General features: G+C 30.1%; 1 protein-coding gene across 2 annotated transcripts in view; it reads left to right on the top strand.

Annotated features, from left to right (window-relative positions):
* The window catches only part of LOC129981923 (ras-specific guanine nucleotide-releasing factor 2-like), a 327714-nt gene that overhangs the window by 207471 nt on the left and 104311 nt on the right, over window positions 1-15932 (top strand). The gene's annotated exons all lie outside the window — the stretch shown is intronic.

The raw sequence follows: 15932 nt of genomic DNA, 5'->3' as shown, positions 1-15932 counted from the left end.
CAACTGCAATGCAAGATAACTTACGACATTCCATTATTATTTAAAAACAGTTTTTACATAAAACTAATTACTGCCACTGTATATACTGAAAATATACATCCTAAAATGAATCTTTTTGAAATTTTAAAATCGAATGTTAATGTTCTTTCATAAACATATTCAAGTACGACTCATTACTTTTTTTTTTCAAATTTTTCAAGATAACATTTTTATTCTCGTCTGTGTGAAGTGATAACATGTAAATTTCTTTTTTCGCAAAAAATTTGAACCATTTGTCTGAATAAATTCAAAACTTTTGAAAATACTTTTCTAGGGAATTTTCATGCGTCAGTATGCCAGGTAGTATCTGCTACGATTTCTTTTAATCTTCAAATTGAATTCGACTGCTTATAAGGAAGGTAGACAATAACTTTAATTCATTTGTGACGATAATAAGAGTAATAGATGGAGAGTTCCTCAAAAATCGCAGTTGCTTTTCGTTATGCACTAAAGTGAAGTAACAGTATCGTTGAAAATCAGCCCTTTGCACCATACAAGTGTGCCATTCATGATATACATTGTGAATTCAGTGCATAAAATAAATGCTTTTATAATTTTAAGGAAAAGTTTATACCTTCAAAAAAATGGATTTTTCTATTTTCATGTAATAAAAGCAGAGTGTTTCACGTATAGAAATGAGCCATTTTCATAGACTTGAAAAGAAAAAAGTTTATAAATTATCTTTTAACAGTGAATCTTACAGGAGCTCCTATAATAGGATGATTGAGTTCTCTACCCTACCCCCCCCCCCATCTTCCAAAAAATGTTTTCTTCCAATTGCGGTACGGGGTTGATTCAATTCGTGACAGGCGTTTGTAAACTTATGCAACAAACATTATGTATCTGTTAAATCCCTTATATTTTATGCGTAATAATATTAAATTATTTATCATACAAAATACCTTTTATAGATTTTCAAGTCAAACGGCATTCGTGTCTTTCTTCAACTTTTATCTTTAACCTCTATCTATATATTTAGTATAAAGTAAGTTCACTGTAATTAGTAATGTTCATATATTAGGTTAATTTTGGAAGAGTTTTATTCGGAATTATTTTTTCTGGGCATGCCGATTTGTGGTTGTAAATTTGAAAGCAGTAGCATCGTCATTAATATTCGATTTGTCATTAAAAAAAAATATTTTTTCTGCTTTATAATTAAAATACAATATTCGTTCTATATGTCCTAAATTTTCTTTTGGATATAAAAGTTTCTTGCGAAAAAAATCCACTTTCCAGGTTCTCTTAAACATAAAATAGATTTTTTTTTATTCTGTATAACAATATTCTTGTAAAACCTACTATTCTTTAAATTTCTGCAAGTTTAATTCTCACTCTGATAGATTTGAAATCCTAAATTGTATCCGACCCACTTTTTAGAAGAATTTCTGACACAATTTATTAAAATAAATCAAAAACTCTAAGTATATTTATTTTCTTGCTCTTTTTTGAGTCAATATGTCTTGAGTATCCGTTTGAACTTCTTGTAATCTTTCAAACTGGGTTTTCATTTATTTATTTATACTTTCCTCTTGTACTGAAAGGAAACTCGCCAAGTAAAATAGGGATTTCATCCTGTATTTGAAGTAGACTCACGTTTAACACCAGGCTTTCAATGCATATCCCATTTCTTACACACTTTCACAACTTTTCACTTTCTGAAAAGTTTGTAGAGAAAAAAAAAGCTGGGTGGTCGAGAAAAGGGGGGGGGGATTCAAAGAAGACTTTTATCGGCAAGTTGAGCGTTCGGAGATTCGGGGATGAAAGAAACCGTATCTGTATTTTGCATGGTGATATCAAACGGGTTTTCGATACCCTGAAGAATATAAAATTATTTTTTGAAATGCATCTCAAAAACTATTTGGTCGAGGAAGACGGCAAAAAAAAAAAAAAAAAAACATGTTCTTTTCTTTTTTTTTTTTTTTTTTTCGGGCTGTGCAGTATCCACGAAGAAATCGTTTTTAGATATATATTGATAGTAATTACTGAATGGAACATTAGAAGAGAAAAAAGCAATTGCAGAAAAATAAATTAGGTGACTGGGCATTATGGAATTTTCCATATTTCTTGTGAATAATTATCCAGAATCTTTTAAAGAGTTTTTGGAACAAAGCTGTTTTGCAGCAAAAAAATTATTACTAATACATTTGAAATAATTAATTCAGGGATATTTTAAATTGAAAGTGTTTTTTAAAAAAACGTATTCTTGAAAGAAAATTCTGATTTATTTATTGTGAGTATTTATTTAATAGTTTTACAGTAAAATATTTTGAAATGAAACAGTTTAAATAACTTCAGAGTCCTACTGTGAGATTTTAGATTAAAGCAGCTTTGCATTACAGAATTCTTCTTATACGGGGTGATCCAAATGAAACCGGTAATGTTAGGATTCTTCTTTTGGTTGAAAACTATGGTTGAAATTATGACCAAATTTTGTTAAATCATAACCAAATTTCGTTAGTTCTGTTGGGCAAATAAGTTTTTTTTTCTATAAAAATTATAAAAGAACCTCTCTTTGATGATAAAATGAGGTTATTAAATAATGCACGTATTACTGCTATCACATGCAGCTGCTACTGTTTGTTCACAGCTGCAATCGCAGCTCTTTTCTGAATTCCGTTTGATTTATTGCCTTCTGCGCTTCATTACAGAAGTTCCAATCTCTACAAAACGCAGAGCAACATGCAACAGTAAGAGAACGTCGGTGCGGATCAAAATATCTTGAAAGTGACAAAAGCATGGTTATTTATCTGATAAAAAAAAATGAATGAAAGAAGCGCTCTAACTCACGCTGCAGTGTTTGTTATTAGTATGCAGAAAAATTTGAAGTGTGTGTTGTGGCTTATTCCACCTGGTCGACAGTAACATCCAATCAGGTTCCTGAGCCCGAACGCCTTCAACGTAGCACAGCCTCAAAAACAATCTCTCCGTTTCCTAATCGACGAGTCATGATAAAAGGGCTTTAAGTGCAGCTTGAAGAGGTCAAGGATCTAAAGGCACCAAAGACTGAATCTGACTTTGCCTCATGCCTGCATTGCATTTAACTGAACATAATGGAATGACCTTCACGCCTTGGGTGACGACCCTTACCAGGAAAATACTCTCCCCCCGTACTTCGCCCATTCCGCCCAGGAACACTCCTCCACCGCGATGAGGCAGCAATGCAGGACTTTGGGGGAGAAAATTTGAAGTAATTTCTATTATTTACAAATTATCGCTTTTTCCCTCCTATAGGCCAAAATGTTTTTTTTTTATACTTTTAAACTAAATCACTCTCACAAATCAAATGTGAAATAGTATTGCGTGTATAAAATTTTGTTGTAATTCAGCCTTCAGTTTTGCCGCAGAGGATGTCTTAAGATCTCCTGTTTCAACCTATAAATACAGGTTTTTATATTGGAAATCTTTTTAGTTTACACGCATTATATTAGAAAATGAATGAACATTTGTTTTTAATAATAAATTATCATTTAGCAAGTGTCGTAGGAATCAAGCAATTGTCCTGCAAAAATGTTTTAATTATTTCTTATCTTTAATTGTTTCAATGATTTCTTATATTAGAATTCTATATTTTTATTTATTCTATTTATAAAATTTATTGAACTTTTTTTTACTTTTCAATAAATATCTATTTGTGTTTAGAACATAATATCTTTCATTCTTATTTCAGATTATCTATTTTGCTCTGTATTGAATAACTGTTCACTTTCCATGATTTTGTTTCTAAAAAGCAAGAACTATTTTTTTAATTGCCCCAAATTCAAAAAAAAATGTTAATATTGAATAATTTACTTATTTGTTGCTTTAGTCGATTTAAAACAGACAAATTATAATTAAAAGATCACTAAATGAATATTAATTTTAAATTAAAGCTGCAAAACTCTTACTCAAATGCGAATTGCCATAGAGGATTGATCCGTTATTATATTGTTCCTACAAAACCAAAACAACCGAAAGCTTATAATATGATAATAAACCTTGGAATTTGTTCTTGCAATATTTCGCAAAAGCAGTAATTTCAAAAAATATTTTTTTCGAATCGGGTCTGCATTGCATAACTGCTGTTTAAAAATGGTTTTTGAAACAAATTACTTTGGTTTTTCAAAGATAAATAGACTGTTGCAATCAATTGCAAATTTTACAGTAAAAATTTGTTAATGTTTTTATTTTAAAAACCGACTTTTCAGTGTTAATTATTTTCACAAAACTGTGTGCTACTATGTGCATGATTATAGCAGTAACTAAAAATCCAAAATCTGATGCAGGTTTACAAATTTCGAGTAAAAACCAAATGCCATTCGTTCGGTTTATCGCATTTTTTTTTACTATTGATGTATACGATTCAAATAAACAGATGGGATGATATATATAACTCTAAAGTTATATTCTTTATCTCAATGAAGTATTAACTCTCGTGTTTCATCAAGATTTCGATATCAAATTTTTTAGTGAAGACATTGTTTTTTTCCATATATATTTCGGACACGAGCAATGAAATCTGTAATTCGTTAATATATTCTTAATAAAATAGCATCAGATTATAAATCTTCTAATGCATTATATTGGAATGAAAAAAATAATTACTTCATTTTATCATAAAGTTCCATGAAGCAATTATATTTTTTCTCTTTAATTTTATTTTCAATTATTTTAGCATAATCATTTTTGAATAAATCACAATTGTATTTCAGCCTTACACAAAAATGATCATTTCTGAAGTTTTCTAAAGCTGGATTCAAGTAGTTTTTTTTTAAATCATTTTTTGGTTTTATTTTTATATGGTGTTTAAGAACTGGTAAAAAGATCATAAAAATGTCTATAAAAAAACAAGCTTCCTACATCGAATAACATATTTCATTTATGAAAATCTGAATTCATTTTCAAAATCTTTTGAAAGCTAAAGCCATTACCACAAAAATCTAATAAAAAGCAAGATTTCCTCTAAAAATAATTTTTTCTTCCATGCTAACGACATTTGTAAGCGGGGCTTATAAAAGGAAGCTCTTCATACGAAAAAAGATGAAAAGAAAAAAGAACTTATGTATTGTGCGTCTTTTAAAAAACTTCGCTTATGGATGCTTCAGTACACCTCAGTACACAAAAGCCAAAATCGAATAGAGTCTAAGGATATATTAAAAAGAGAATCCACTTATTTATCTATTTGATTTCTTTATGAAAAGAGAAATTTTTCATTCTAAAAAAGGAAAACACTTCATCTGTTTCATTAATAATAAATGACCGTTTATTCTCCTTTCAATAAAAAATGTTTATTTATAAAATTTATAATAATATTATTTTTAATAAAAATGCAAGATTCCAGAATGCTTCTGAAAAAAAGTGTACAATCCATTTTAAGAATGTTTCATAGATACATTTTTATTTTATTTGCTAAAATTTCTAATCGTTTAAATTAATTTAAGTTTATTTTTATTTATTTTTTCACGTTTTGTAATTCTCATTTTTTGTCCAGAAATATGCCTCAAATGAATGATTAATCCAGGGAAATGGCATTCATTGCAAGTTCCATTACTCTCAAAATTCCCTCACTCAAAAATTATTGTATAGCTGAACCAAGTAGTAAATAACTTTTATGATCAAAGTGAGATACAGTTATAAAAAAATGCATTCAAGTGACCGTTTTTTATTTTTTGTAACAATAATGAACTAGAATATCTAAAACTTCACATCAAGATTAAATTTATAGTTTAAATGCATCCTCGTTTTTGTTTAGAGCTTTTGCTATTTCGACATAAAATGTTATGGTAAACATGAAATGAAAAAGATATCTGAAACTATCACATTCAAATGTAATACAATTATTTTGTTGCCATTATCACATTAAAAGGCTATAAATTATTTCATTGTCTCAATGCAAACACTCACAAATCATTTTTCCTAATTTATTTAGAAAAACAGCACTTGGAGTGATAGAGATTTTTTTCCCCTTCGGTAATTTTAAGTTAAAGTCAAGTACGACCTCTTCGTTTTGAACGATTAGGAAACAAGAGCGTGCCGGCCATTCACAATGTTGAATTGCAATCGAGTTCGTAGCACCATTCATTTTTTTTTCTTTATCATATGTCATTGTCAACGCGTAATGTGTCAAGTACTCAACCCCAAAATTAATTTAATGTTTCTGTCCTCATTAGAATTCCACCCTCAATATTTCACCGGGAAAAAAATTGTCCTATTTCTGCCATTGCTAAAATACTGTATTTTTTATCTATAGTATGCATATTTTTTTATTCGTCATACTCATTTTTTCCCCGGTATCTTTCCGAACAGAACGAAGAATTTTAGAATTTATCTGCAATATGCATCACATAAAAAGGAATCTGCGTCATTAATAATATCACAAATGAATCTCCCAAAAAATGGAACCGTCAATCTAAATCTAAAAGCAAACATTATAAGGCGTCGTAGGTTGCCTGTCAGTGTGCTGGGCATTCTGATTCTATTTAACTGAATTAAAAAAGATGAAATCCTTTATCTACCGAATAATACTAGGGATTTTCAAAGCAATCAGAAATTCTATGGCTTTCATATAGCCAGCAGCAGATTTGCACATTGCTACTTACTATATGTATACGACCTGTAAAGTTTTAAGGAAGTTTTTTTTTTTTAATTTTATTTTATCAGCTGGTGACATCATGCTTATTATTAAATTTCCAACCCTTGCATAATCTGTCTAAAAAGAGTCATTTTAAAATAATATCTGCTTGCAAATAAACTCATTTTTTCACAAAGGTAGATTTATTATTTCTCTACAATTCAAAATAAAGCTTTAATTTAACCCTTTGTATTCCTCTGACTCGCTATTCTGTAGGTAGTTATAACTCGCCGCTCCCAAAAACTTTCTCGTGTCCTCTCTGACACAGGTGACTCTGATAAAGGTGAATTTGCGTTTTATAAGGAGTTTTTTACCGCCAACATTTGGCATAGCACTCACAAAATCACATATCAAATTTGATATATTTGAGTCGTGGCGTTTTTGAGTTATGGTGTTTATATGCTTCTCACATAACAGACAGACAAACTCTTGTTGAATTTGGCTCAAAATTTGATAGTGTTTACACTAAAAATGTTAAATCTGTGTACTGAATTTTATCTAAGTAGTTTTCTACTTTTTGTAATTATTGTGTTAGCTTATATTCGATTAATACTCAAAATGGGATGGAAATCTAAAAATTTGGTGTAAATACTGTATAACAAATTTCATCCGTCTAGCTCAATGTGTTTTTAAGTTATCTTTGTCAAAGACAGACATAATACCAAAAATGTGTTTTTCGAACTCGGAGAAGTCTAATACATGGAGATTCGTCAAAATCTCGATTTCGAATTTTTTTGGCGGTAACAACAATTTTTGTGTATTTCGTATGCGAGAAAAAAAAAAACACCTGTTGATATTAAATAAGAGATGGAAAAGGAATTTAAAGTTTTTTTTCTAAATTTCATATTGTGAAGACTCTTTCCACTCAAGATGCATACTGCGGTAAACAAGTATTTCGAAATAATTAGGAAGTCATATCACTGGCTCACCGATTTCACCCGAAGGCACACGGATAAATAATACTGAATGACCGGACCGCCGCAACAGCAATACTGGCATGAACTGTGGTTGCTTCCTAATGGTCATCACCGGCCACGGTACAACGGCTTAAGGAAGTACGTCCCGTCGTCGATGGGGGGGAGCGAAAAACCCACCTTCTGCAGGGTAGCGAGATACAACCACCATGCCGGAAGCATCCCATCCTGGTTTTGAGGTGCCCCCGGGGGAATGGACCTAACTTATATTAACTTATTTTTTAAATTTTTTAAAAACAAATTTCAGTTGTATAAGCTGATTTCATTCAAGATTTGTACACAATAAAGCAACTTCAAATAGATGAAAAATAAACTTCATTTATATTATTTATTTACATTGCTTTGTTGGAATATTGCAATTAAATAATAATTTTAAATCTAAGTGATCCTGAAATTTTATGAAAGGAAAATTTTGGGCATTGCACATTTTTGAAAGTCTCTAAATAAAAAATATTTTAATATTATTTCCACTAAATGAAAGGAGAAAATTATAATAAAAGCCATCTTTAATAATAATAATAATAAAATAAAAAAAACCTTTTTTATTTATCAGTATTATTTTTATTCCGTAGAGGAAAACAACGAATTAAAAGATTTTTACGTCCTCAAATCCATAATTTCCTTATTTGAGAAATTTTTGCTTATTAAGAAGGACTTTAAATTTTGTTGCTAACCAATTGTATTATTAAGGGATTAAATAGTTACTCTGACATCAAAATACAAAATGTTGTAGGAGATAGAAAGCACAAACACAGCCAAAATCTCTTGGGGAAATGTGATCGGAAACACTACCCGAATCAACAGGTATGGATAAAAGACTCTTGATTCGACGATGCTTACAGATTTGACAATTCATGCACTCCTTCAGTAAAAGCTGCTCACTGGCAATTATGCATGCTTCTGAACTATGTACGTTTCCTGTTTGTGATTTGATAAAATAAAGTACGAAAGCGGCATGCTCTGGATCTTGAAAAACTCCTGCTTATTCTCTGTAAACATTCGGATCGTAGAATGAGCATTGCTATAAGCAGCTCTCGATCGGCTAACTCTACCGGTCATCTGATTAGGGTTCACCGCTTCCAACCTTCGCTGCATGCTGAATTTTGAATCGCCCTTTATTTTTATGAACCATGTGAGTCGAGGAATTCTGTGGTCATATTCGTGTGAATTTAATTAATCCTACTGAAGTGCTGACTTCCCAAACTATCAAAAAGTGGCAACGGAAACACAGATTGCTTACCGTTTGCTATAATTGAATGAGTGTCTAACAATGCTTTCTACAGTGTTTTTATTATTTTAGTGTGACTAAAAAACTTATAATCGTATTATATATCAAGTAACTTAACCTTCCCCTACATTTCCAAAAAAAAGTTAACAAAATTTTGAATTTTCAGAAAGTTTAAGTTATAGTATAATGAAGCATAAATCAATATCTAATAATTTTTTTGAAATCAAACTTTTTTATCAAAATGTATCTTTATTTATACAACTTTATTAAATGTATTGTAATGTATAGAAATTAATATTATAAATATTGAAACTGAAAACGCATTTGAAGCCATGAATCGGTGATTTGATTGCTTCACATGAGACATTGTCTATGTTTCCCCGAAACACATATCCGTATAAATGTTAATTCAGTGTTGGCGTAAATCCAAGATGAACGATTGGCAATGGTGATTGCTACATGCATATATTTGATGCCATTCCCTTGAGTCTACTAAGAAAAAGTTTTTTTATATGCTTCATGTGTATTAAATACGTTAGTAATACATTTTACCAATGAATTTAATATGCTTGAATCTCTCTGCTTCTTCACTGTTTAAAACTAAAATTCCAATTAAATCCATAATGCTATACGCTAACAAAAATATTTTTTCTTTGATCTTTTCTTGTACTTACATAGTATGGCCTTTCGAAAGCAAGCTTCGTAGCATAATGTAGGGAATAAAGTGTACATTTTAGATCTCTTCTCTTTGATAGATTAGATCTGAAGTTTGATTTTTAAAAAAACCGCAATTAGGGAACAACGCACTCCATATGATTTGCATTGCATATGGCGCTTTCGAATGATTCGGTTCCTACTGCATTTACTACAATTCACATCCATTCTGAAACCTTTTTGAAGTATGCCTCCACATCTACATAAATCGACAGGCAATTATTTGCCATATTTTCGCCAAATTCGGATACAGATACAATGATCCTAGTAATAAAATGACATGTCAAATTCCATCTATAGAACCATCTCACATTTTGGAGTTATAAAGCTACTACTACTACTACTACTACTTTCCATACTAATGGATTTGCTCAGAATTTTATAGAAACCTACAGTTTTACTCCAAGGATAGCATCCACTTTTCATCCGTTTTCAATGTTCTGTTTTGATTGATCGCACTCATTGAAAGGCAGATAAGCAAAAAGACGCGATTTCAAAATGGATTTTATGGGAGGGATAAAGCGTGCATCAAAATGTAAGGCAAAATATTCGTTGTTTCCATATTTTTCTATGTATCATGAATACATGAGAAAATAATAATGCATTAAGTCTCTAAATATTTAGCTCATTTAATGACTAAGGTCTCTGCGAATTCTGTTCGATTTTTACCCAACCCCTTTCAGCAAGCGATCGATGCGTATATTAAGTGGCGCGTACTGGAAGTCGGAAGGGTTTAACGGAAGATGATGCATTTCTTGAAAGATTGCACTCTTCTTCCTCCCCCTGCAAAATAGTAGCTTTCAACAGGTGGAAATTTCGACCGGAGCACTCCTCTACTTTTCTTGTTCGAAACCGTTCCATTTGCGCATCTTTGAACTCCTTTCTTTCGATTCGAACGTACTTCCCGCTTCCCAAATCTTTCAGCTTCACATCAAAAGATGTTTGAATTTTTATCTTTGGATTTTTATAGTCCACAGAAACACTTCGAGACATTTGAATTTTCCTACTCTTCGTTTACCGCTTTCTTTTTTTTCTTTTCTTTTTTTTTTTTTTTTTTTTTCCTAACTATGGAATAAAGATTTTTAAAAGTCTGAATTTTCTCTCTAAATAAGAATTATGTACAAGCTAAGATAAAAAAAAATTATAAGCTGGTCTTTTATTTCGTTAAATTTTATGATGTAAAAATCCAATTCCTTTTTCCTTTTTATATCATGGAAATTTAGCCCATTCGAATGCTTTTAATTCGAATTCAGCAATGAATCAAATTTCGTCTTTTGTTCCTCCATTACCATAGTATTGAATTATTTCCTTTGCAATTACCATAATGTTACAATTTAATTTCAAAGTGAGAAAGAAAACTTAAAAAAACTGCTGAAAGTTGTTTCTATTCCTGAATAGTTTTCGTTAGATAGCCTTGTTTCCTCAGTAATCGTAATTTAATAGTTTTTAGGGTTTAAGTCCTTCAATGATTGCACTTTTGGTATCGCAAAGAAGGAAAAAAATACTTTTGCTTAAAAATTCATGAATATAAGTATTTGCTCTTAAATAATTATATTTGATATTTTCACTAAACAAAAATGCAAAGCGTGTGAAAATATGAAAACATTTAAATTTGGGGTTATTTTTATTTTCTAATGCTACAAAATCTGTAATTTCAACATTTCAAAACGTAATATATTGGATAAATTTTGCCAAAAATAAAAACGGTTCTAATTTCATATGTGTAGGATTTAAGTTATGCCTGGTGTAAAACATTCTAAAAACGTTTATTTTCGTATAATTTTCTATTAAACGCAATTTATTTTCTCATATTTATTGATAAGATTCTTAAAAATTTAGTTCAAAACGCATAATTTAAATATTTCTATACAATCTTTTTTATTTTGATATTGTTTTACTTTGAAAATTAAATTTTCAAAATGCTTTGTTTGAATGCTTATTAAATATGAGTTTTACTTAAAATAATCAGATAGTGATTATGCATGTTTTCAATCCATTTTGTTTCATATTTTCGGGTTTGAAATCAAAGGGCCTCCTTCGAAAACCGAAACGTCCTCTCAGTGACGAAAGAGAGGAAAATGGTCCTTACGTAGATATAATTTCGATTATTTAGCAAAAGTTTCAGTTGATCATCGAATTTCAAGTATTATACGGAATATTATTTCAGAAAAACGTATTGAAGGAATAAATAAGTCTTCATAAAAGAACTCGTAATTATATTTGCATAATTATAAATTACTTATTTTAAAGCATAAGTAAAATCTATTCAACTCTTTTATAATTTTGAATGATTATCATGACAATTCGTATTTTGATTTTTTTTTTTTTTGATAAGCTTGTATAAAATCTTTTTTTTTGTAAAATTTACTAAATAATTTAATACTAATAATTACAAATTTTCTCGTAACAATTCTTTCGTAAGCAATTTGAGCAAATTAACTTTCCGTCATAATTTTTATACAATAATGGGTGTAACAAAACGTTTTAGAATATGTAGCTTGGAATAATATTAAATCAGAAGGCCACAATAGAAAATAGAATGGTATCAGTTTGTGTAAGGGTCAATTATCAACTGTAGCTGCTCTTATCATCCAATGTGCAATTTAAAACACTTTATCTTGCTCTGTGCTGCTACAAGATTTGAAATAGGTTTCAAGATTCTCTTAATGTGCATTGCAAGAATATGGATCAACTGCCTTAAACAAAGACGTCCAACGAACTACATTTTTTTTTTTGTTAAATTTATGTTTTTAAAATTTCGACATGAAAAAGAAGAGTTGAGAATGCATTTTATAACTGATGGGGAGGAAAAGTGCAGACTCACAAAGAAATCTCGCGCGATCTGACATTCCACACGAATGAGCAGGAGCCTGTATTAAGAAAACGGGATAATCATACAGTGCTTCATGCCTGGATTGTGTGTTGTTTCACAACTGCTCAAATGATGGGCGAAGTTTTAGTTGGCGAATCCGTTCATGACATTTACAGCCTCCTTGGACATTCTTGCAAAGAGGGCGCTCTGTCCTCCCTCTCATAACTCGAAATATGTTATCATATTCTTAATAAAAAGTCAGGATTTTCATCGAAGTCCGACTACAATTCTGGCGAACAGCGCTCTCTAGCTCATCCAGATGGCATTACCACCTATACTTTCTTGAATGTTTTAACCTGATTTTGTGTTTTTTTTCTTTCCGTTACAAGCTCCGTTCCTTTTGTATTAAATTTCGAGCCAGGCAGCAGAATTTAGATCATAAGGGAAGCAATTTTTAATGCTAATATCTCCGTTTTTTAAGAAGCCTCTTAATAGCAAATGCATCGTGCGATTAACTTATTTTGTGTAAAAATTATAAGAACATGGCGCCTGTAATTGCATTCCATATATTATAAATCCGAACCAAAGCATTAAGCTTATTATAGTCTAATGAATACTATGAACAGACCTTGTTAAAAGTATTAAACTTCTGTTTTCTTTAAAGGAATGAAAATAAAAAGTATTTAATAGATTTATTGCTTTTCAAAATGTTGAAAAGTGTATAATGTAAAATTTCATGTCTAGTTCATCCCAGAATGATTCAATTTCAGTCATTACTAAATAAAAGTGATGCAACTTCGAATGCTAAATTCATTTAATTGTAGAAGAGTGGCAAAATCACAAGCTATAAAATTGTGAAATGATTATCACGAAGCAAATGTTTGGAAGAAAACAGGTAGTATCTGCAAAAGTAATAAAAATAATAAAGCTTTGCGTTATTAGTATATTAAGACAACATTAAATATTCAGTGCAGGAAATGCCAGCCGGACGCTGCGTGATTTTTTTTCAACTTCGGTCCTTATGATCGATATAAACACGATTGCAAAAAGCAATGAAAATCAGTTTTAAAAACTAAATCTAATTTTTATTATTAAATAGTTTTAAATTCAAATTATAGGGCAAATTCATCCATTAATTGTTAAATTATTTAAAATGTGTTTTTAGATAAAGAAAATTATACTAAATGCAAGTGTAAATGGGGTATAGTGAAGAATAAATGTCTTGATTATCGTTTTCTTATATTGCTCTTTCTTTTTATTATAAAAAAATACATTTTTTCTATCTAGTTATTTCTCCTAAATATAATAATTACCACTTTTAATTTAAATGAAATCCTTTATTAGCAATAATTCATGTAGCACATGAAATGAAATGAGATGTCACATTGAATATATCTGGTTTGCTTTTGTCTTTTGATATTCTAAGTCACAGAATTATCTTGAAAATCCAGCATTCTTCTAATGTAAATGAATCGCCAGATCCTCTTTGCATTGATTATTTCAGCTTCACTTTGGAGGAGAGCTTTTCATTACTTCCATATCATTTATCCCCCGAGAAAAATGGGACCAACGAATATCAAGACAAAGCGCTCAATCAAAAGGCATGAGAAATGGCCACCATCTGCAGCTAAATGCATCAGTGTCTTTTTTGCGACTTGCTTTATTCTATTGTTGTTAGAGACAAAGGATTAGAAGCTAATAATGAGGCTAAACAAAGAACGGATAGAAATCGGGCTTTTAAAGTTCTTCTTTAGTTGCGCAGTTTTTTACTATTGCTCTCATATGATATTCGTTCATTTGGTGATCAAGTAATTATGGATTTAATAGTTTAACAGCCAATGAACGATAAATTTGTTATTTTCATCACATTTATTCAATTACTTTGTAGTATATGAATCTAGCTGATACACTTGACGTTGCACGGAATGAAAATATTTTCTTGACTAATATTTATTTTAAAAAAATATATTTTTATATTAAGTATTTCAAAAGACGTAATCCTCTTTTTTTAAGCATTTCTAATTAAAAAAAGAACATCATTTGAATCAAACCATTTTGAAAATAATGCAAAGTGGTTTTGTAAGTTAGGTATACTTAAAAATATAGATAAAATTGAAATAAAATTGCGAATAGCCATTCGGAATTAAATAAATAAAACAACTTAAAATATCCAATATTTACAGTCAATAACTATAGTGCCAGATGAAAGTGAAACAGTGTTTGTGTATTTGGAAATATGGTTTTTAATGAACAAAAATTCGATTTATTTGTGTTTGAAGCATCATTCAACGCTTCATTTTATTCCATGATTACTTATGAACAAAGTTTGACAAAAAGTTGGAAAAGAAGGAAACAAAGGAAAATTGCTTCAACTTTATCTCTCTTCCTTTAAGTAGCATGAAGGGGGGGGGGGGTGCACGCTGTTTGATATCATTTATAAATTTATGACTTCTTAATGGAGCGTTAGAAAGATAAGTATTCTTAAAATAGAGTGATCATTTTCGGTCGATGTTAATTTTAGAATATGTTGATAGAAAAAACTGTGCCAAAGGTTCAATATTGCTTTATTTAAATGAATTACTGGATGAATAATTAAGCTTAAAGCTTGAAAATAACTCGGTTGACTTAGGAATAGACCACAGATGTCAATGTGAGGTGAATTTCTAAATCAACTGAAAAGTGATATGCTATTACATAATTATATATTACCGATTGCAGCCCGAATGGCGCGATATGCAGATTACATATCCCTACTAATCACTGTTTCCGTGACAGACACATTAAATAATAATAATACAAAAAATATATTTCAAAATATATATTCTGTTTTATATTATAATCATCACAAATGAAACTTATAACCATGTTATTTGAGGGAATATAGGATATTCCTCAATAAATATAGAAATGAGGAATGGAACTATAGAAACATTTCATTAGAAAAAAAAAGCCTTAGAGTGGCAAAAAGAGTTTCATAGAAAAACATGATGGAAAATCGTCGCTTAACCAAAAAACATCATTTATTTTACAAGAGAATAAAAAAATAGAAAACGAATGTTTCGCAAGCAATAACGACTATCCCCCCACCACCACCATTTGATAAAAACATGTAACATCGTGTTTTAAAAAAAGTTGGGTTTTTTTTTCCCTTCCTTTATTGAAATCGGTAAAGTAAGATTGATATGCTATGAAGTACGGTAAGAGAAACAATTTTATAACATTTTGTTACTTTTATTTTATTTGTTACATTACTATGAGAAAGAATATTGGAAATATTCATGATTTAAACAACTTTCCCCTTTCTGTGTTCTTAAAAACACTTATTCCAAAGTCTTTTACCAAGTAGAACCTTGGTCTTTAGCCAACCATCTCATTTTTATTAATTCCACCAACTTTAATAAAAAAAAAAATTAACCAATTTCTTTGTTTGCAGTATTGAATTCCCTGAGAAACAATTTAGAAGGCACAGCAGTATTCTCAAGTGATGCTATAAGAAAGAGTTTATTATTTCTTTAAAAAATGGTATTCACTTTTGTAGACGGCTTTTTTAATCGGAAT

This window comes from Argiope bruennichi, chromosome 8 (assembly GCF_947563725.1).
Source record: "Argiope bruennichi chromosome 8, qqArgBrue1.1, whole genome shotgun sequence".
NCBI lineage: Eukaryota > Metazoa > Arthropoda > Arachnida > Araneae > Araneidae > Argiope > Argiope bruennichi.
This window is presented reverse-complemented; position numbering and strand designations above follow the sequence as displayed.